We start from the raw sequence: 22315 nt of genomic DNA, 5'->3' as shown, positions 1-22315 counted from the left end.
ATCTCATGACTTCTTACAGGTTCAGTTTTCCCCAATATGAGTATGATTTCCAAACATTTATATTGGACATAACCTCTTTTTAACTCTAGTCCCACTGTTCTGATTAAACAGTCTAAGAATGAGTATCTTTTTTTTTTTTAATCCTCCATATGATTACACTTTGGACAACATGACTCTTCCCTACCCATAGTTAAGGTGACCTAAACGGACAGTGAACCTCTTCTTTAACAAAATTTGGAAATGAGATCTCAATTTTAGTATAGCTGGTCTAGCTAGAACTGTATTTCCTGGTTTTATTTTTTTTTCTGAAATCTAGTAGCATATCTATCCCTCGCCTCCTTTTTTGTTTAAATATCCTTAGTGGCTTTACTTGTAACCAAACAGTCTTAATCTCTCCAGATAAGGTCAATGGTAGTAACCGGGCTACTCAGAGAACAATATCCAGGAAATGTTCAGAGAGGTTATGTTATGGCCTATATGAATATAAACCAGCAACACTCAAGATGAAGGTCAAATTTATATGTCAAGAGTGATGCTGACAATATAAGGGAAACTTTTTTAGGCATTTAATTAGTTTTTTAGCATGAGAAGATTACCAGAATTATTTTGTTTAAGTTTATAAGTTAGTACATTTATAATCAGTATGACACCTATATATTTAATACATTTACATTTTGTCTTATGCATTTGTCCTTTTATATATTTTAAGGTGAATTTGTCCTCTTGGCTCAATTGCTTCTGGATACAATAAGAAACCTTTGTGTACAAATAAGTTTGGGAATCAGCTCCTTGATAATGTTCACAATAAAACATACCCCTTGTGAGACCTTATCTTAGCTGTCTGCTATTATTCCTCTCCAAAAATATTTGTTTTGTTCCAACTTCAATAGAAAGACCTGTGGTTCTGTGATAGGTAGCTGGAGTATATATGCTTCTGACCTTATTTGTTCTCTGTACTATATGCATAGAGAACATGCATATACTAGAACAGGTATAGTACATGCATTACAGTAGTGGTTTTAGGATTTATGGAAGAAATAATTTGAGCTTGGTACAAATTCCCACACCAGGGATACTAGCAAGTGACAAACATGAAGCATCAAAATAATTTTATAAAGTTATTAATTCCTTAATTTAAATCACACCTTGTTCTCAAAATAAATTGACAGCTTAAAAACACAAAATAGGGCTTCCCTGGTGGCGCAGTGGTTGAGAGTCCGCCTGCCGATGCAGGGGACACGGGTTCCTGCCCCGGTCCGGGAAGATCCCACATGCCGCGGAGCGGCTAGTCCCATGAGCCATGGCCGCTGAGCCTGCGCGTCCGGAGCCTGTGCTCCGCAACGGGAGAGGCCACAACAGTGAGAGGCCCGTGTACCACAAAAAAAAAAAAACACAAAATAATGTGTAACAAAATAGAATAAATTGTTAGTAGGTGAGAAATGAAAAAAAAACTGTAGGAATATAAAGCATAGCCAAATAAGGGACAGATATAAATATGCATATCATAAAATCCTTTATGATATGCATAAATTCTCACTATTGGGAGAATCTACAAACTGGATTCTGATTTCCAGCTGTCATATAAAAAGGAGATCTTGATCAGATGCATGATTCACAGTGGCTCTGAAATAGATCTCAAATCACATCTTCAAAGGAAGACAATTATTTCCAAATTCCAAAACTAAAAAGCACCTTATTAAAAGAATACTCTAACAAAGAACACTGAAGTGCGTGTAATAGCATCCTTACACTAGGCCTCTTATTGCCTATTAGGAGGCTCTTTCTAAGGTGTTCTTCATTATCTTTATACCAAAGAGCAATGTACTAACTGCAAGCATATACTCAGAGACAAAGTAGAATACACATTCCTCAATCCACATGCTATAGAAACACTGAAAGATGATTAGTAAAAAGATATTAGGTAATGTTGACTTTGAAGAGGTAGTCCCTGATCAGTAAGAACTCAGTCTCCAAGTAATCTAGGTGCTTGTGGAAGCTTATGACTCTTGCTTTAACTGGCCGAATGTGGGGTACATGATGCATTTTCCCTGGAAACTTTGTGGGGCAATCAAGAAACAGGTTATGTCCAGTAGAGGTAGGGAAAGAAGTAGGGGAAGGAATCCCTGTGGAGGGTCTGATCCTTTGGGAAGCATATGCCTTCCAACACAAGCCACTTTACTTAGGGACTAATGGAGGGCAAATCCCTTTCAAACCTAACAGATAGACCAAACAGAATCTCACAGATTCATTTTAAGTAACTGTAGGGGACTGGTGATAACAATATGACTCTGTAACTTGATTTATCTAATATCACAAATTTGTAATCTTATGAGCACTGAGTCATAAGTATTTATAATTTTATGGCCATGGAGTCCTAAGAAATAATTTTGCTAGGACAAAATTAAGTGTTATCTCTACTTAGAGAAAAGATTTTGATTATTTCATCATACTCATAAAAATTTTATTGTTAATCTATGTTTGCCTTGCCAGTTTTCAGATATCATTGGTTGTGTGTTAATTTTAATTGAATTCAAAATCTGTATATAATTGCCCTATATAGCTCACTTCTATTGCTCTCTTATTTTTCTCTTTTGTTAGTTATAAAATATAAATTGATACTCATTTCTAGTAATACATCTAATCCAGCAGGACCAATGAAAGTAGCCTATTAAATATCATCAGTCTTTATTATTGAAAATCATAAATACCATTGGATATATGATACTGCTTCCATAGGAAGCCAATTCTAATATTTTCTGAACTACAGAGCTACTTGAGTTTGTAAAACTGAGCCATATATTTCATAATACATAGTATTACATATAGCCATATGTCCATAATATAGCAGGTCATTTAAAAATCACCTTACTCATAACCAACAATAGTCTTTATTTATTTAGGCATTACCTTCTAGTCTTTATATTATTCACTTCACAAAAAAAGAGGAGATAATTAAAATTAGGTGGTAAAATTTCTAAGAATAAAATAACATTTTTCTAGACTTGAATGCAAGTAGTATTTTAGACACAATTTAAATATAGAGACCAAGTGATTTAAATGAGAGTTAGGGCTAGATTCTATGGTTTTTAATTTCTAGTCCATTATTTCCTCTATTAAATATTCCTGTGCAATTTGCTTATTCATTCACTGATTCATTCCTTGTCAGTCAATTGTTTTCTCAAGTAACATTTATTGAGTACCTTCTATTTTTTTCCAAAAACTGTTGGGAACTTAACTGATGACCTATTAGAAATGCCAAATAAGTAAACAGGCAAGCACAATTGCTTCAACAAACACAGAGATTGTTGGGAACAGTTAGGAGAACACTTGATCTACTTTGGACAGTACCCAGGATGATGGTATTCTCCCTGTGGTATGAAAGATGAAAACTGCATGTGATAGGAAAGAAGTAACTTGTATTTGGGAATAGGGAGAGGCAGGGAGAAGTTGGGATGTTTAGTACCTTGTAGGCAGAGAAATACATGGCAATACTGAAACATAAGAAGCTCAGTATGGATGGAGTAGAGATAGACTTAATGAGGAATAATGAGGTATATGTCTGAAAAAAGTAAATAAAGTATAGATCAGTTGTTATTCAACTTTTATGTTTAGGTACATCCTAAAATTTTGAAAGGCTATGCACATTTTTAGATGGCCATCTAAAGCTTTTAATCAAACTGAAAAAGATACAAAGCAAAAATTTTCCAGTGTACATAAAAATGATATTTTAAAACAAAATAGTTACATCACGGTAGTACCTAATGGAATCTAAATACCAGGGTGAGTCATCCATCATCACCTATTTAGAAAATACATGAACAAGCTCTTCTTACAGGAAGTTAGACATCATTCTATTTTTCTCCTTAAAGTTAGTTTTCAATTTTACTTTATTCACAGATTTTCTGCTTAATATAATTTTTATGCTTCAAAGACCTCTATTGATCATCTACCACATTTTTCTGAAATAAAGATGAAATCAATTAAAAATTATTTTAAATTGTTTCTTACTGTGATTATAAGGCTACTACATGAAATACAGTTTTTGGATATATATGTTATAATTATCACACAATTTATGAAAATAGTAAGTATTTTACTGGATTTTTAAAAACTAATTTTACTAAAATTATTTTCATGTGATAAAGTTTTTCCAATTAATTCATTTTCTATAAATGAATTTTATTGAATGCTAGAATGGGATACAACAACATCAATTCTATTAACCAATTAATAAAATTGGACATGGGGCATTGTGCATATTTCAATTTATTCAAAAATATGAGAAAATTAATATTTTCTTAAATTTTAATACATCTTTACCAACACAATAATTGTTGACAAAATGCCTTAATCTTATTAGGTGCCTTAAATATAATTTTGCCAACAAATTTGGAGCTGCATGTTCAGTTCTTTCAACATACATATAATGTCTGACATATGAATTAATTATGAAAAGCAGTCCTCCTGTAAATAAATTAGCCAAATCAGATTACTGTCAGAAAAGGCCTAACCTCATTTTTCAATTCAAATATACGTTACAAGTTCTTCAGAATATTATAAAAGCCAGCGAGAAAAAAATTATGAAACGCTCTTTTAAGGATCTGTTGTAAAAATCAATCAAATCAAGATTAAAACAATATGAAGATACTATTATTGAAGAAGAACATTCTGGAAGATGGCGGAAGAGTAAGACGCGGAGATCACCTTCCTCCCCACAGATACACCAGAAATACATCTACGCGTGGAACAACTCCTACGGAGCACCTACTGAATGCTGGCAGAAGACCTCAGACCTCCCAAAAGGCAAGGAACCCCCCACGTACCTGGTTAGGGCAAAAGAAAAAAACTAAACAGAGACAAAAGGATAGGGACGGGTCCTGCACCAGCGGGAGAGAGCTGTGAAGGAGGAAAAGTGTCCACACACTAGGAAGCCCCCTCGCGGGTGGAGACTTCGGGAGGCGGAGTGGGGGAGCTTGGGAGCCGCGGAGGAGAGCACAGCAGCAGGGGTGCGGAGGGCAAAGCGGACAGATTCCAGCGCAGAGGATCGGGCCGACCGGAACTCGCCAGCCGAGAGGCTTGTCTGCTCGCCCGCCGGGGCGGGCGGGACTGGGAGCTGAGGCTCCGGCTTTTGTCGGAGCGCCGGGAGAGGACTGGGGTTGGCGGCGTGAACACAGCCTGCAGGGCGTTAGTGCACCGCGAGAGAGTCCGGGGAAAAGTCTGGACCTGCCGAAGAGGCAAGAGACTTTTACCTCCCTCTTTGTTTCCTGGTGCACGAGGAGAGGGGATTAAGAACGCTGCTTGAGAGAGCTCCAGGGACGGGCGCTAGCCGCGGCTAGAAGTGCGGAGCCCAGAGACAGTCATGAGACGCTAGGGCCGCTGCTGCCGCCACCAGGAGGCCTGTGTGCGAACACAGGTCACTAGCCACACGCCCTTCCGGGGAGCCTGTGCAGCCCGCCACTGCCGGGGTCCCGGGATCCAGGGACAACTCCCCCGGGAGAACGCACGGCGCGCCTCAGGTTGCAACGTCACGCCGGCCTCTGCCGCCGCAGGCCCGCCCCACACTCCGTGACCCTCCCTACCCCCCGGCCTGAGTGAGCCAGAGCCTCCGAATCAGCGGCTCCTTTAACCCCGTCCTGTCTGAGCAAAGAACAGACGCCCTCCGGCGACCTACACGCACAGGCGGGGCCAAATCCAAAGCTGAGCCCCTGGGAACTGTGAGAACAAAGAAGAGAAAGGGAAATCTCTCCCAGCAGCCTCAGGAGCAGCGGATTAAAGCTCCACAATCAACTTGATATACCCTGCATCTGTGGAATACCTGAATAGACAACGAATCATCCCAAATTAAGAAGCCCTGTGGATGAAAGGCTCTTGGGGCTGCAGCCAGGAGTCAGTGCTGTGCCTCTGAGGTGGGAGAACCAACTTCAGGACACTGGTCCACAAGAGGCCTCCCAGCTGCACATAATATCAAACAGCAAAAATCTCCGAGAGATCGCCATCTCAAAGCCAGCACCCAGCTTCACTCAACGACCAACAAGCCACAGGGCTGGACATCCTATGCCAAACAACTAGCAAGACAGGAACACAACCCCACCCATTAGCAGAGAGGCTGCCCAAAATCATAATAAGTCTACAGACACCCCAAAACACATCACCAGACGTGGACCTGCCCACCAGAAAGACAAGATCCAGCCTCATCCACCAGAACACAGGCCCTAGTCCCCTCCACCAGGAAGCCTACACAACCCACTGAACCAACCTTAGCCACTGGGGACAGACACAAAAAACAACAGGAACTACGAACCTTCAGCCTGCAAAAAAAGAGACCCCAAACACAGTAAGATAAGCAAAATGAAAAGACAGAAAAACACACCACAGATGAAGGAGCAAGATAAAAACCCACCAGACCTAACAAATGAAGAGGAAATAGGCAGTCTACCTGAAAAAGAATTCAGAATAATGATAGTAAGGTTGATCCGAAATCTTGGAGATAGAATGGACAATAGAATGGACAAAATGCAAGAATCAGTTAACAAGGACCTAGAAGAACTAAAGATGAAACAAGCAATTATGAACAACACAATAAATGAAATTAAAAGTACTCTAGATGGGATCAATAGCAGAATGACTGAGGCAGAAGAACGGATAAGTGACCTGGAAGATAAAATAGTGGAAATAACCAATGCAGAGCAGAATAAAGAAAAAAGAATGAAAAGAACTGAGGACAGTCTCAGAGACCTCTGGGACAACATTAAACGCACCAACATTCGAATTATAGGGGTTCCAGAAGAAGAAGAGAAAAAGAAAGGGACTGAGAAAATATTTGAAGAGATTATAGTTGAAAACTTCCCTAATATGGGAAAGGAAATAGTTAATCAAGTCCAGGAAGCACAGAGAGTCCCATACAGGATAAATCCAAGGAGAAATACGCCAAGACACATATTAATCAAACTGTCAAAAATTAAATACAAAGAAAACATATTAAAAGCAGCAAGGGAAAAACAACAAATAACACATAAGGGAATCCCCATAAGGTTAACAGCTGATCTCTCAGCAGAAACCCTACAAGCCAGAAGGGAGTGGCAGGACATACTGAAAGTGATGAAGGAGAAAAACCTGCAGCCAAGACTACTCTACCCAGCAAGAATCTCATTCAGATTTGATGGAGAAATTAAAACCTTTACAGACAAGCAAAAGCTGAGAGAGTTCAGCACCACCAAACCAGCTTTACAACAAATGCTAAAGGATCTTCTCTAGGCAAGAAACACAAGAGAAGGAAAAGACCTATAATAACGAACCCAAAACAATTTAGAAAATGGGAATAGGAACATACATATCGATAATTACCTTAAATGTAAATGGACTAAATGCTCCCACCAAAAGACACAGATTAGCTGAATGGATACAAAAACAAGACCCTTATATATGCTGTCTACAAGAGACCCACTTCAGACCTAGAGACACATACAGACTGAAAGTAAGGGGATGGAAAAAGATATTCCATGCAAATGGAAACCAAAAGAAAGCTGGAGTAGCAATTCTCATATCACACAAAATAGACTTTAAAATAAGGACTATTAAAAGAGACAAAGAAGGACACTACATAATGATCAAGGGATCGATCCAAGAAGAAGATATAACAATTGTAAATATTTATGCACCCAACATAGGAGCACCTCAATACATAAGGCAAATACTAGCAGCCATAAAAGGGGAAATCGACAGTAACACATTCATAGTAGGGGACTTAAACACCCCACTTTCACCCATGGACAGATCATCCAAAATGAAAATAAATAAGGAAACACAAGCTTTAAATGATACATTAAACAAGATGGACTTAATTGATATTTATAGGACACTCCATCCAAAAACAACAGAATACACATTTTTCTCAAGTGCCCATGGAACATTCTCCAGGATAGATCATATCTTAGGTCACAAATCAAGCCTTGGTAAACTTAAGAAAATTGAAATTGTATCAAGTATCTTTTCTGACCACAACGCCATGAGACTAGATATCAATTACAGGAAAAGATCTGTAAAAAATACAAACACATGGAGGCTAAACAATACACTACTTAATAATGAAGTGATCACTGAAGAAATCAAAGAGGAAATCAAAAAATACCTAGAAATAAATGACAATGGTGACACAATGACCCAAAACCTGTGGGATGCAGCAAAAGCAGTTCTAAGGGGGAAGTTTATAGCAATACAAGCCCACCTTAAGAAGCAGGAAACATCTCGAATAAACAACCTAACCTTGCACCTCAAGCAATTAGAGAAAGAAGAACAAAAAAACCCCAAAGTTAGCAGGAGGAAAGAAATCATAAAAATCAGATCAGAAATAAATAAAAAAGAAATGAAGGAAACGATAGCAAAGATCAATAAAACTAAAAGCTGGTTCTTTGAAAGGATAAACAAAATTGATAAACCATTAGCTAGACTCATCAAGAAACAAAGGGAGAAGACTCAAATCAATAGAATTAGAAATGAAAAAGGAGAAGTAACAACTGACACTGCAGAAATACAAAAGATCATGAGAGATTACTACAAGCAACTCTATGCCAATAAAATGGACAACCTGGAAGAAATGGACAAATTCTTAGAAAGGCACAACCTGCCAAGACTGAATCAGGAAGAAATAGAAAATATGAAGAGACCAATCACAAGCACTGAAATTGAACCTGTGATTAAAAATCTTCCAACAAGCAAAAGCCCAGGACCAGATGGCTTCACAGGCGAATTCTATCAAACATTTAGAGAAGAGCTATCACCTATCCTTCTCAAACTCTTCCAAAATATAGCAGAGGGAGGAACACTCCCCAACTCATTCTACGAGGCCACCATCACCCTGATACCAAAACCAGACAAGGATGTCACAAAGAAAGAAAACTACAGGCCAATATCACTGATGAACATAGATGCAAAGATCCTCAACAAAATACTAGCAAACAGAATCCAACAGCACATTAAAAGGATCATACACCATGATCAAGTGGGGTTTATTCCAGGAATGCAAGGATTCTTCAATATACGCAAATCTATCAATGTGATAAACCATATTAACAAATTGAAGGAGAAAAACCATATGATCATCTCAATAGATGCAGAGAAAGCTTTTGACAAAATTCAACACCCATTTATGATAAAAACCCTGCAGAAAGTAGGCATAGAGGGAACTTTCCTCAACATAATAAAGGCCATATATGATAAGCCCACAGCAAACATCATCCTCAATGGTGAAAAACTGAAAGCATTTCCACTAAGATCAGGAACAAGACAAGGTTGCCTACTCTCACCACTCTTATTCAACATAGTTTTGGAAGTTTTAGCCACAGCAATCAGAGAAGAAAAGGAAATAAAAGGAATCCAAATCGGAAAAGAAGAAGTAAAGCTGTCACTGTTTGCAGATGACATGATCCTATATATAGAGAACCCTAAAGATGCTACCAGAAAAGTACTAGAGCTAATCAATGAATTTGGCAAAGTTGCAGGATACAAAATTAATGCACAGAAATCTCTGGCATTCCTATATACTAATGATGAAAAATCTGAAAGTGAAATCAAGAAAACAGTCCCATTTACTATTGCAACAAAAAGAATAAAATACCTAGGAATAAACCTACCTAAGGAGACAAAAGACCTGTATGCAGAAAATTATAAGACACTGATGAAAGAAATTAAAGATGATACAAATAGATGGAGAGATATACCATGTTCTTGGATTGGAAGAATCAACATTGTGAAAATGACTCTACTACCCAAAGCAATCTACAGATTCAATGCAATCCCTATGAAACTACCACTGGCATTTTTCACAGAACTAGAACAAAAAATTTCACAATTTGTATGGAAACACAAAAGACCCCAAATAGCCAAAGCAATCTTGAGAAAGAAAAACGGAGCTGGAGGAATCAGGATCCGTGACTTCAGATTATACTACAAAGCTACAGTAATCAAGACAGTATGGTACTGGCACAAAAACAGAAATATAGATCAATGGAACAGGATAGAAAGCCCAGAGATAAACCCACGCACATATGGTCACCTTATCTTTGACAAAGGAGGCAGAAATGTACAGTGGAGAAAGGACAGCCTATTCAATAAGTGGTGCTGGGAAAACTGGACAGCTACATGTAAAAGTATGAGATTAGATCACTCCCTAATGCCATATACAAAAATAAGCTCAAAATGGATTAAAGACCTAAATGTAAGGCCAGAAACTATCAAACTCTTAGAGGAAAACATAGGCAGAACACTCTATGACATAAATCACAGCAAGGTCCTTTTTGACCCACCTCCTAGAGAAATGGAAATAAAAACAAAAGTAAACAAATGGGACCTAATGAAACTTAAAAGCTTTTGCACAGCAAAGGAAACCATAAAGAAGACAAAAAGACAACCCTCAGAATGGGAGAAAATATTTGCAAATGAAGCAACTGACAAAGGATTAATCTCCAAAATTTACAAGCAGCTCATGCAGCTTAATAACAAAAAAACAAACAACCCAATCCAAAAATGGGCAGAAGACCTAAATAGACATTTCTCCAAAGAAGATATACAGAGTGCCAACAAACACATGAAAGAATGCTCAACATCACTAATCATTAGAGAAATGCAAATCAAAACGACAATGAGATATCATCTCACACCAGTCAGAATGGCCATCATCAAAAAATCTAGAAACAACAAATGCTGGAGAGGGTGTGGAGAAAAGGGAACCCTCTTACACTGTTGGTGGGAATGTAAATTGATACAGCCACTGTGGAGAACAGTATGGAGGTTCCTTAAAAAGCTACAAATAGAACTACCATATGACCCAGCAATCCCACTACTGGGCATATACCCTAAGAAAACCATAATTCAAAAAGAGTCATGTACCAAAATGTTCATTGCAGCTCTATTTACAATAGCCCAGAGATGGAAACAACCTAAGTGTCCATCATCGGATGAATGGATAAAGAAGATGTGGCACATATATACAATGGAATATTACTCAGCCATAAAAAGAGATGAAATTGAGCTATTTGTAATGAGGTGGATAGACCTAGAGTCTGTCATACAGAGTGAAGTAAGTCAGAAAGAGAGAGACAAATACCGTATGCTAACACATATATATGGAATTTAAGAAAAAAAAAATGTCATGAAAAACCTAGGGGTGAAACAGGAATAAAGACACAGACTTACTAGAGAATGGACTTGAGGCTATGGGGAAGGGGAAGGGTAAACGGTGACAAAGCGATAAAGAGGCATGGACATATATACACTACTAAACGTAAGGTAGATAGCTAGTGGGAAGCACCCGCATAGCACAGGGAGATCACCTCGGTGCTTTGTGACCGCCTGGAGGGGTGGGATAGGGAGGGTGGGAGGGAGGGAGACGCAAGCGGGAAGAGATATGGGAACATATGTGTATATATAACTGATTCATTTTGTTGTGAAGCTGAAACTAACATACCATTGTAAAGCAATTATACTCCAATAAAGATGTTTAAAAAAAAAAAAAAGATACTATTATTAATTCACTTGCCTTATAAGAAGCTATAATAATACTTATTCTATATGCTATTTCTTATTGCTTATCTGTAACAAAGCAATGTAATTTATAGCTAAAATCATGTTATTCACAATGTGAGAAGTTTGACAAAAAGGCATTGATTTTTTTAATAAAAGTGTGAGTAGGGCTTCCCTGGTGGCGCAGCGGTTGAGAGTCCGCCTGCCAATGCAGGGGACATGGGTTCGTGCCCCGGTCCGGGAAGATCCCACATGCCGTGGAGCGGCTGGGCCCGTGAGCCATGGCTGCTGAGCCTGCGCATCTGGAGCCTGTGCTCCCCAACGGGAGAGGCCACAACGGTGAGAGGCCCGCGTACCGCAAAAAAAAAATGTGAGTATACTGAAGTTTGTACGTAATTTTAAAGAATAATTAAATAGGAACTGTGTATAATGTTCATAATTAATTTCATTAATGTTATTATTATCATGACTAGACTTTCCCAATATGCTTAATAAAGCAGAAATGTATATACTCTTAAAAGTAACCCATCCAACATCTAATATATAACTTTATTTTTGATAATAGGTACAAGAAAGTATTAATCATTTAAGTCTAATATTAATTACTTATTAAGACTAATAAAATGACTGACTAATACTAAAACAAGATTTCATGATATGCTTGATAAAACAGGCTTTTAGCTGACTGTATCAGTGAGGGTTCAATATGGAAACAGAGGCTCCAGAAGTAATATCAGAATAAGGAAATTAGGAATTAAACCTTACATGAATGTGGGAGGAGTATGGAAAATGAAGGTCTGGAAGAGAAGAGTCAGAAGATCAAGATTAGAGAAACTGTCACTAACCAGTCCTCCTGAAGCACTGAAGTGGGCAGCTCCAAGCTTGCTGGAAAATCCAAGAACCTGAGATGTGTGACTGCCTGAGTGATACTGGGAAGGGGCAACTGATGGAGACAGCCATGGAAGCTGCCATCTCAGGAAACTGCGGCTTCTGTGCAGTAGCTCCCTGCGCTGCCGGGTCCAGGCACCTCGAGTTGGGCTAGGCTGCTGGTGGTCAGCGGAGCCAGTGGGGGAGATGCAGAGCAGAGGAGAGCAAGGACAAGGTGGGGCATCTTTCTGTCACCTTGTCCGGCTGACAACTTTTCAAGAGCAATAGTGTCTCCTTCACTTCAGCCTTCACAATTATGCACAGGTTCCTCTTTTGGCCACTCTTACACTGAAACATGTCATGAAGGGATTTCCTGAAAACCTAGTTCCCAGCCTTACCGAAGTGGGTGTTCCACAATTCAGGACATTGACTACTTGTAAAATGCACCCTGAGTTGACAAGAAACCATATTAACATTTTAGTCTGTGGATCTTCTCCAGTGTAACTTGAAAATTCTGGTAGTCCCTGAAAACATTCCAGTTATTTTGAAATATATCAGTGTCAACAGCATGTACTTCTTGGTCTACTCGAAGGTACTTTCCTTTCCAATTAAGGGGCAAGAATATATTCAAGATAAATTGCATACCTATGACAGGTGAGAGAAAGGCCATTTTTTCATTTATTTATTTATTTTTTTTGTGGTACGCGGGCCTCTCACTGCTGTGGCCTCTCCCGTTGGGGAGCACAGGCTCCAGACGCGCACGCTCAGCAGCCATGGCTCACGGGCCCAGCCGCTCCGCAGCATGTGGGATCTTCCCGGACCGGGGCACGAACCCATGTCCCCTGCATCGGCAGGCGGACTCTCAACCACTGTGCCACCAGGGAAGCCCTCATTTAATTTTTTGAAGCAAATACTCCTCTCGATTTGCCTCATCAAACTCTCCCCATAAGATCTCTGCCTTTTTTGCAAGTCAGTGGATGAAAGACGTAGGATCCTTAAAAGAATATTACCATCCCTCTCCCTGCCCACACACTCTACAAGCACACGTGGTTTCAGAGCATCCAAACAACTGTCAAAACAACTCACTTCTAAGCTTATGCTGCATAGCAATAAGCTTAATTGCTGTCACAGCAATATGTTTGAGATAAGAAGAGGCAGTAAGGCCTCTGATGGGAAAAAAAATCTTCCATTTTTAGGTGCCCTAACACATTTTATACAACTAAGGAATGCACCATGATAAAATTCTAGATGAGTGAATTATATGCATTTTTTTCTATAAAGTAGGGAAAGAGAAATTATGACATGGAAGGTGAAAAAGAAAATTTTACATGAAGTTAGTAAAGAATACATATGGAATGTGAGGGTCAGGCAATTGACTTCTTTAAAACTATTAATACCACATACCTCATGAAAATCTTTTAAAGAATTGCAGGAAGAAAAGCAGAGTTCAAGAATCACACGTTATAGCTGAAGAATAAAGCAGTGTGTAGAAAGATGCACACTTTCTACCTTTTAAAAGGTGTTTGTCAGAAACATGAGAATTGGTTGGAAAGTCACATGGTGCCTACCTGATGCAGATTCCTGTAGTTTCTCTCTCTTCCTCTTCTTTTTCTTACCCTGGAAGAAGATAGGCAAATTGTCACGTTACAGACTGTACTGTGAACACATGGATGAATGTGATACAAAAGGACGGGCAGGTGGTCAACCAAGAGATCAAGCTGCCTCTTTATCTGTCTTTATCATCTGCACCTAGAAACAGCAAGAGAGAGACATTCTTATCTCTCTGTGACCTCTGTCTCTATAGCTTCATATTTAGTATCATCAGTAGTGATGCTGGCAGTGGCCACACACACACACACACAGACACACACACACACACCAGTATAATGATATCCTAGGCCTGTGGCCACTTCAAGGAAAGTTCACTTAAGGAGGCACTCCTTTTACTGGACTGGCAAAAAAGTTCGTTCGGGTTCTTCCATAAGAGCTTACAGAAAAAGCCGAACGAACTTTTTGGCCAATCCAGTATTTTTCACCACCACAGTCAGAACCCACTTCTGGTAGTGTGCATGATAAATTGTCCTTACTGTGAATTCCACCATTTAATTAAAAGTCCATGATGTTAACTGAGACCCCTCAGCCCCCGTGGCACAGGCATGACATAACTAAGGACAGCAGTAGAGGGTAAAAGAGAACCTGAGAAAACTCAAACGGTAATTTTAAAGACTTATTCCTGGCAGTTAAGGACCTTGCTTCCTAAAACAGACACAGTAACATGAATATGCTCGCAATTTTAAATACATTTCAAAATCATCTTAATCACACATTTACAATTTATAGTGTTCCCATTTATAGTGGTTTAATTTTCTGTTTTTCTTCATAATTACTTTCCCCTCAAAAATTAATTGCAATATGGCATAGACACAGTAGATATTCATTTTATATGAATAGTAAATGACCAACCTGGATTAGGATGGTCTTTTCAAACAAGTGTAACAGAACATATATCACATCCACTCTCTCTCTCTTATGTCTGCTGTGATAATCATATTAACAAAAAATAAAACCATAAGATAAAAAAAAAGACTCACAAAAGAATTTCATTCTACTACTGAAATCATTAAACCATTAAGGGTTTTACTGGAAAGATCATTTGAAAATTTTTGGATTATATCTTGAGACAATGGGTTTGTATGGACCCATTAATCAAGAGGTTGACAATATTATTCCACAGTGGGGAGAATGAAGCTGAGTGTTCAAATGCACAAGAATAGGGATGATTTAATAAGACATTTATGTAAACTAAAAGGAAAGATAATGGTGAAGGGAAGTGGAAGTGGAGAAAGAGTGGAATAAATACACATTACTGATGTGAAAGTTAAATAAGATTTGGTAGTTGATTTAATGTATCAATTAAGTGAAGTATCATAGGCAATTGCAAATTTCTGTCTTATGCAACTGAAAAAATAATGCCAACTACTATTCACTCATATAGAAAACACAGAAAAATGACTGGGAAAATGCTAAGATAGAGACCACTGGGCTATGTGAAGTGGCATTTATAGTGGTTTCCGTCATCCAGCTGCATGCTATTTGCAAGATTTCAGGGGAAAATATATGTCCCAGGCATAATACTGTAAAAATATGTTGAACAAAATGGTTGTCAAAGAAACGCTGAGGGACAAGCATCATTGGAAATCTGAAAGGGGTCTTTTTTTAAGTACAGATTTTTGTTTTCAGTAAATTTGCCATAGAAACCAGAAAACTTACCAGTTATTTTCTAAGCATACCTTGGTTTGGAAACTATGGCACTGAGATAATCATGCAAACCAATTAAAGAGTGTCCTGCCTGGTGCAGCTGAAGCCTGCCTTCTCAGCCCTTGTTTACTAAATGGGAATTCCCGGTGATAAATCTCTGAGAAGACCTCTTAATATCTGGTGGAAATCAAGACAGGGTTTTTTCCCAGCTCAGTGTATAGTTCTGTCTCTCTTTGGATGGTACATGTTGAAATTCAAAACATAATCAAGTTAGGCCAAGTTTTGCCTCTTGTTTGGAAAGTACTTCATAGAAAAAGTTGTCAAGATTCTATTTATTATGTCATATCCACACCACTACTTCAAAGTTAATATTTCAATATGATTTTGTTGTAAACTGTATGTATCCTTAACTTGTCACTAATGTTTAGGATGGCTGCTACTGTGATTCTTGTAAATGATTGGGTCAAGCGCCATTGTCTCTTACCGGTGAGTAGATATACCAGTGAATTTTATTATTGTTAAGACTTTAGATTATTTGGAAACTAGATTGACAACTAGTGGAAAACAGCAAAAGGTAATATATAGGGCCTTCTTGTGCTACACTAGGTCCCGATTATTCCTAGTTCTTTCACAAAGAAAGTTCCATAGGCAGGTGAATATGCAGAGCTAGTGCTCAAAGGAATGGGTTAATATGTAGCTATAAATATGATTTCGTGAAATATGAAATCCTGGAACTGCAAGAGAGCACTGCTGCAGACTGAGTGTCTGTGTTCCTCCCAAATTCATATTTTGAAATCCTAACCCTGAACGATATGAGGAGTTGGGGTCCTTGGGAGGTGATTATTTCCTGAGGGTAGAGCCTTCATAAACAGGATTACTGCCCTTATAGAAGAGACCCAGAGAAATCCCTTGCCCTTTCTGCCATGTGAGGACATAGTGAAAAGATAGCCATCTAGGAAGAGGGTTCTCACCAGACGCTAAATCTGTTGGCACCTTGATCCTGGACTTCGCAGCCTCCAGAACTGTGAGAAATAAATGTCTGTTGTTTATAAGCCACTCAGTTTGTATTTTTACTACAGCAGCTTGATCAAGCTAAGATAGACACCAAAGGAAGACAAGAAGAACATGATATGGTGAGAGGCAAAGAAGAAAGAGTCTTAGTAAGGTTTGCCTAATTTTAAAAAGAGCTGACCATCAATATATGATTGGATGTAGCAACTAAATGTAATCTATTATCTTAACTAGAGCATGTTCAGTGAAAATAGTGAGGGTATAAATCAGATTTCAGGTTTTTGATTTTAAGAGCTAAAAGTAGAAACGTAAAAGCAGTTAGTGTGGACAATCCTGCAAAAATATTTGCATGTTTAACTTGGGAAGACATATAACAGTTAAACATATGGGCTATGGGCAGTTTGTTGCGGCAGTATTATTGTGGTTTTCTGATACAGAAAGTAAAACATGAGTTCTTTGAATAACATGCTGGTGCAAAAGAGCCAGTGATGATAAAAATATTACATGTTCAGAGGAGGAAGCATAAATAAGGCGATGGGTTTCTCAGGAGGAACTAAAATCTTGAGAGAATTTGAAATTTTATATTTCACCCATGTGGCAGAATTAAAACATGAGTTACTAATTTGTTATTCCCTCTCTCTGTCTCATGAGTGTCCCAGTGGCTACTTTCACCTCCTCCAGCCTGAAGCAGAAATTTTTAAAAGCCACAGGCCAAAAGGCTTTGGATGCATGCTTACAGTGTGAGTTTTTTTGTTTTGCCTTTTTTTTTCACAGCTATAAGATAGGATTGAGTCTGGAGGAAAGGAAAGGTAACCAGGACTTGAGAGAATGTTTTATATTGGGACTACAGGCCATTGAAGTGACTGAAAGAAAAAAAACTTTTTTTTTTCTTCTCAAATTCCTGGGAAAGGAGTATGAAGAACTCAGTGATTTTGAGCTGAGATCAAATATGAAACATGCTAATCTACCATCTGTGGACCATCCACCATCCAACAGGCTTAGACCCCTGGAACCTCCTGAATAATAGGGTCAGGGGAAGTTGTGGGAAAACGCAATTAAGGAAAAACTTTGCCCTTGACTAAGGTGAAAGTATACAAAATCAGTTGGGCTATGAGCTACAGCAATGGTGAGACACACCATTACCCATAAGGAGACTCAAGCAAACGAGATCTAGCGTTAAGAGTGGAGACTATGCCAGATCACAGAAAAGGCAGAGTAAGAAAACTCTAGGATGCCCATAGAGCGTGGTCATCAATATTTTTGAAAGAATCTAATATTTCAAATAGGGAACTAGAAGAATTTCTGCAGCGCTTAAGGCCTAATTATGATTCAAGACCATGAAGTGGCAGGGACACTAACAATAGTCCACAGCATGGTAGTGCAGGATAGGAAAAGGGAATATCGGCATAACTCAGTATTGTGATACCCCACCTCTACTTGACCCAAGTGAGCCCTAAGTAGACTACTTCAATCATATTGCCCCAGTCTTTTTGTATGAGAATGTCTTAGAGGAGGTAGAGAGATGTGAAGGGACTGAGGGGATGCAGAGTGTCAGGCATCTGGGAATGTTTAATTTTTAAGAAGGGATAAACAAAAGAAAAATGATGCTTTTCTTTCTGTTCTCTTTAGTTGTATCTGCAGGTGATACCTAGAACTATAGCCACTGTTTTGTGAGTAGAAAATATGCTGAAATTGACAAAGAAAAAGGATAAGTGTGGCCATATCTTTAATGAATCATTGAGCCACTGAATTAATCAACCCTCCAGCCCCTTTTTCTTCACACAGCCAGTTATGTGAGATAAGAGAGTCTCATTCTTCAAGCCACTTAGGCTTTTCATTTTCTAATAGAGGAAAACATCCTATAGAAGTCATTTTTCCAAAAGTTTTTTTTTACTATGGTTTCAAAACACTGTGACTAAAAACACTATTATGTAAGGAGATTAAAAAATCATCTCTGTGTATGATTTAAGCACTCGATGTTTTTCGAGAACTTTACTGTGAATTTATTAGCGACTCTTCCCAACAGAGGTATGATAAAGTCAATGTTCTCATAATTTTAACTACTAAGAAGCCAAGATGAAGAGAGATAGATAAGTGGATGATTTAAAGTGGTGCAGCAAATCTGTGGAGTAATTTCCAACTCCAAGGCAAGAACTCTCACAACAGAACTGCCCTGTCTCTTTTTCTTGCTCTGGTTCACCTCAGTGTTTATGGCTGTGCAGCAGACAATGTGTCACCTCTCAAAATTAGTAATTTCAGCTAAAATCAAAGAGGTGCTGAAATAACTTCCCGGACCGGGGTACGAACCCGTGTCCCCTGCATCGGCAGGCAGACTCTCAACCACTGCGCCACCAGGGAAGCCCCTGAAATAACTTTTATAATTCATAGTGTTACTCTAGGATGAACACTCGGAGGAATCAGCTGGTGCCATGGTCTTCGTGAGCTTAATGCCCCTGTTTAACATTTATATAGGATTCTGATTACAGGAACACACACCCCCTGCCCACCCACCCAGCACTGCTGCTGACATGAGTTTAACTGTCCTGTGAGGGATTATTTCAGCTCTGATGAAATGACAAAGAATCCTGCTAATTGTAGAGGAATCTTAACATACTGTTAGCATTGTACTCTCTTAATACTTTCAGTGCTTTCATTTTTAAAAAATTCCAAAAGATTATGTTAATAATCTTTTTTATTTTTGTTAATATTGCATAAAAGCAGGTTAAACAATTCTATCCTTAGACTATTCCCTCATGAGGTTACATTATTTCTCTTTTTAGTTCCTCTCTAATATTTCGATATTTCTGTCATTTTATGACATTTTCCAGCCTTAGCTATGTTATTTTTTTTCTTGTGTGATTATGTTTATTTTTAAAAATTATGGAACCAAGCAGAAAACTGCAGCCCCCTACCCCACACCCCAAGTACAAAACCAAGCATCAGACTCAGTGTCTGATGCACATTCCTGAGTCGTTTTACACATACTATAACTGCCACCAGAGGGGAGGAAAAGAGAAAAGCTAACTGTATGATGACCAGACTGCAGCCATGACACAAGCTGCTCCAACTTGAGCAATACTGAATCTATGGCTAGCACAATTCCAAGAACTGACTCAAAAGAATGAGATTAAGATTATTGCTCATAATAATCTATATCTTTGTGGGTATCAAAATAAATGTATCTTGCTCTGCCCAGATACGTAAGTGGGCAACTGAAATTGTCAGCAAAGAGATGCTACAGACCCATGTTGACATCGTCCACTCTGACAATGTCAGCCTGAAGAAGTTACAGAAGATGGATCTTAACCCCTAACCCTATAGAAATGGAATGATGTCTGACAGTGGGGAATTGAAAGCAGCTATTCTGTGCCTTTCCTGTTTGCCCATTTCTGTTCTCTAAACTTCAAAGAACCTAATTATAGGAATGAGGTTACTAAGCAATTTAACCTAACTCCTGATTTATGCTCTCCAGAATGTACACCATGCCTTGCCTAACCTGTTGATTCTTTTCCTAGATAAAAAGAAGAATGAAGAACTAAGTGGTTTAAAAAAATGACAGTTCTACCCCCAACAGCTCCCCTTAGCAATCCTGCAGGCAGATCACTCAGGCAAGATAACATCTGAAGAGAGGGTCAGCCAGTCTGCTTACAACGGAGAATGATGCAGAACCCAACCTCCTGCCTCCATGATTCACTGATATTCTTTCCTCAACTCCATTTTTCCCTTTGGAAACTGTCATGGCTGAGCAGAATCATCAGAGTTGGTCTTTGGACACAAGTCCACCATCCCCCCCAGATTCCCGGATTTTGTGATTAAAGCACCTTTCCTTTCTACCGACACTTGCTTCTTGAATTATTGGCTTCTGAGCTCAAGCAGCTGAACCTGGGTTCAGTAATAATTATACCATTATGAAACTTAATAAAAATTTCTCATGTGAAATATTTTTCTTTAACATTTTACAACTTCATCAAATGCATACCACAAGAGATTGTTGTTGTTGTTGTTTAAGTAGGGTGTTCTCATGATTTTAGTATTATACAAATTTAAGTCAAGACTACATGCAGAAATAAGTTTAGAAAATGGCCTTACAAAAGACTGGGAGTGAGCAGTGTTAAAAAAAAAAAAAGAAAGAAAGAAAAAGAAAAAAGCCCATGCAGGGCTGCTATGCAGTAATAAGAATCCATGCATGCTTTTCTTCAGGTAATCAGCTTTGGGACAGGTTTCATCACTGATCAATCCTTAGCTACTGTAAATGGATTCAACTAAGTACTCAGTTTAAATCCAAATTATAAAATCTCTATTAGAAGTACTGCTAGTTGTCTTTGGTGGAGCTAATGGCAGACTCTGGGAGGGCTCACACCAAGGAGTACTTCCCAGAACTTCTGCTGCCAGTTTTCTTGTCCTCATAATGAAGCACAGCCACCACCCCCCCCGCCCCCGCCTCTGCAGGAGACCCTCCAACACTAGCAGGAGGGCAACAAGTCTCAAAGAGATTAACTGGACCTGAATCACACAGCTTCTGCAAGATGCCCTCAAGAAACAGGCTATAGAGAAGCAAGAAGAACTACAATCCTGCAGCCTGTGGAACAAAAACCACATTCACAGAAAGATAAACAAGATGAAAAGGCAGAAGGCTATGTACCAGATGAAGCAACAAGATAAAAGCCCAGAAAAACAACTAAATGAAGCGGAGATATGGATGGATTAAATGCTCCAACCAAAACACACAGGCTTGCTGAATGGATACAAAAACAAGGCCATATATATGCTGTCTACAAGAGACCCACTTCAGACCTAGGGACACATACAGACTGAAAGTGAGGGGATGGAAAAAGATATTCCATGCAAATGGAAATCAAAAGAAAGCTCATATCAGATAAAATAGACCTTAAAATAAAGAATGTTACAAGAGACAAGGAAGGAAAATACATACTGATCAAGGGATCAATCCAAGAAGAAGATATAACAATTATAAATATATATGCACCCAACATAGAAGCACCTCAATACATAAGGCAACTGCTAACAGCTATAAAAGAGAAAATCAACAGTAACACAATAATAGTGGGGGATGTTAACACCTCACTTACACCAACGGACAGATCATCCAAAATGAAAATACATAAGGAAACGGAAGCTTTAAATGACACAATAGACCAGATAGATTTAATTGATATTTATAAGACATTCCATCCAAAAACAGCAGATTACACTTCCTTCTCAAGTGCGCATGGAACATTCTCCAGGATAGATCACATCCTGGGTCACAAATCAAGCCTCAGTAAATTTAAGAAAATTGAAATCATATCAAGCATCTTTTCTGACCACAACGCTATAAGATTAGAAATGAATTACAAGGAAAAAAATGTAAAAAACACAAACACATGGAGGCTAAACAACACGCTACTAAATAACCAAGAGATCACTGAAGAAATCAGAGGAAATCAAAAAATACTTAGAGACAAATGACAATGAAAACACGACGATCCAACACCTATGGAATGCAGCAAAAGCAGTTCTAAGAGGGAAGTTTATAGCTATACAAGCCTAACTCAAGAAACAAGAAAAGTCTCAAATAAACAATCTAACCATACACCTAAAGGAACTAGAGAAAGAAGAACAAACAAAACCCAAAGTTAGTAGAAGGAAAGAAACTGAAAAA

This window comes from Tursiops truncatus, chromosome 1 (assembly GCF_011762595.2).
Source record: "Tursiops truncatus isolate mTurTru1 chromosome 1, mTurTru1.mat.Y, whole genome shotgun sequence".
NCBI lineage: Eukaryota > Metazoa > Chordata > Mammalia > Artiodactyla > Delphinidae > Tursiops > Tursiops truncatus.
Note: the sequence above shows the minus strand (reverse complement) of the source record.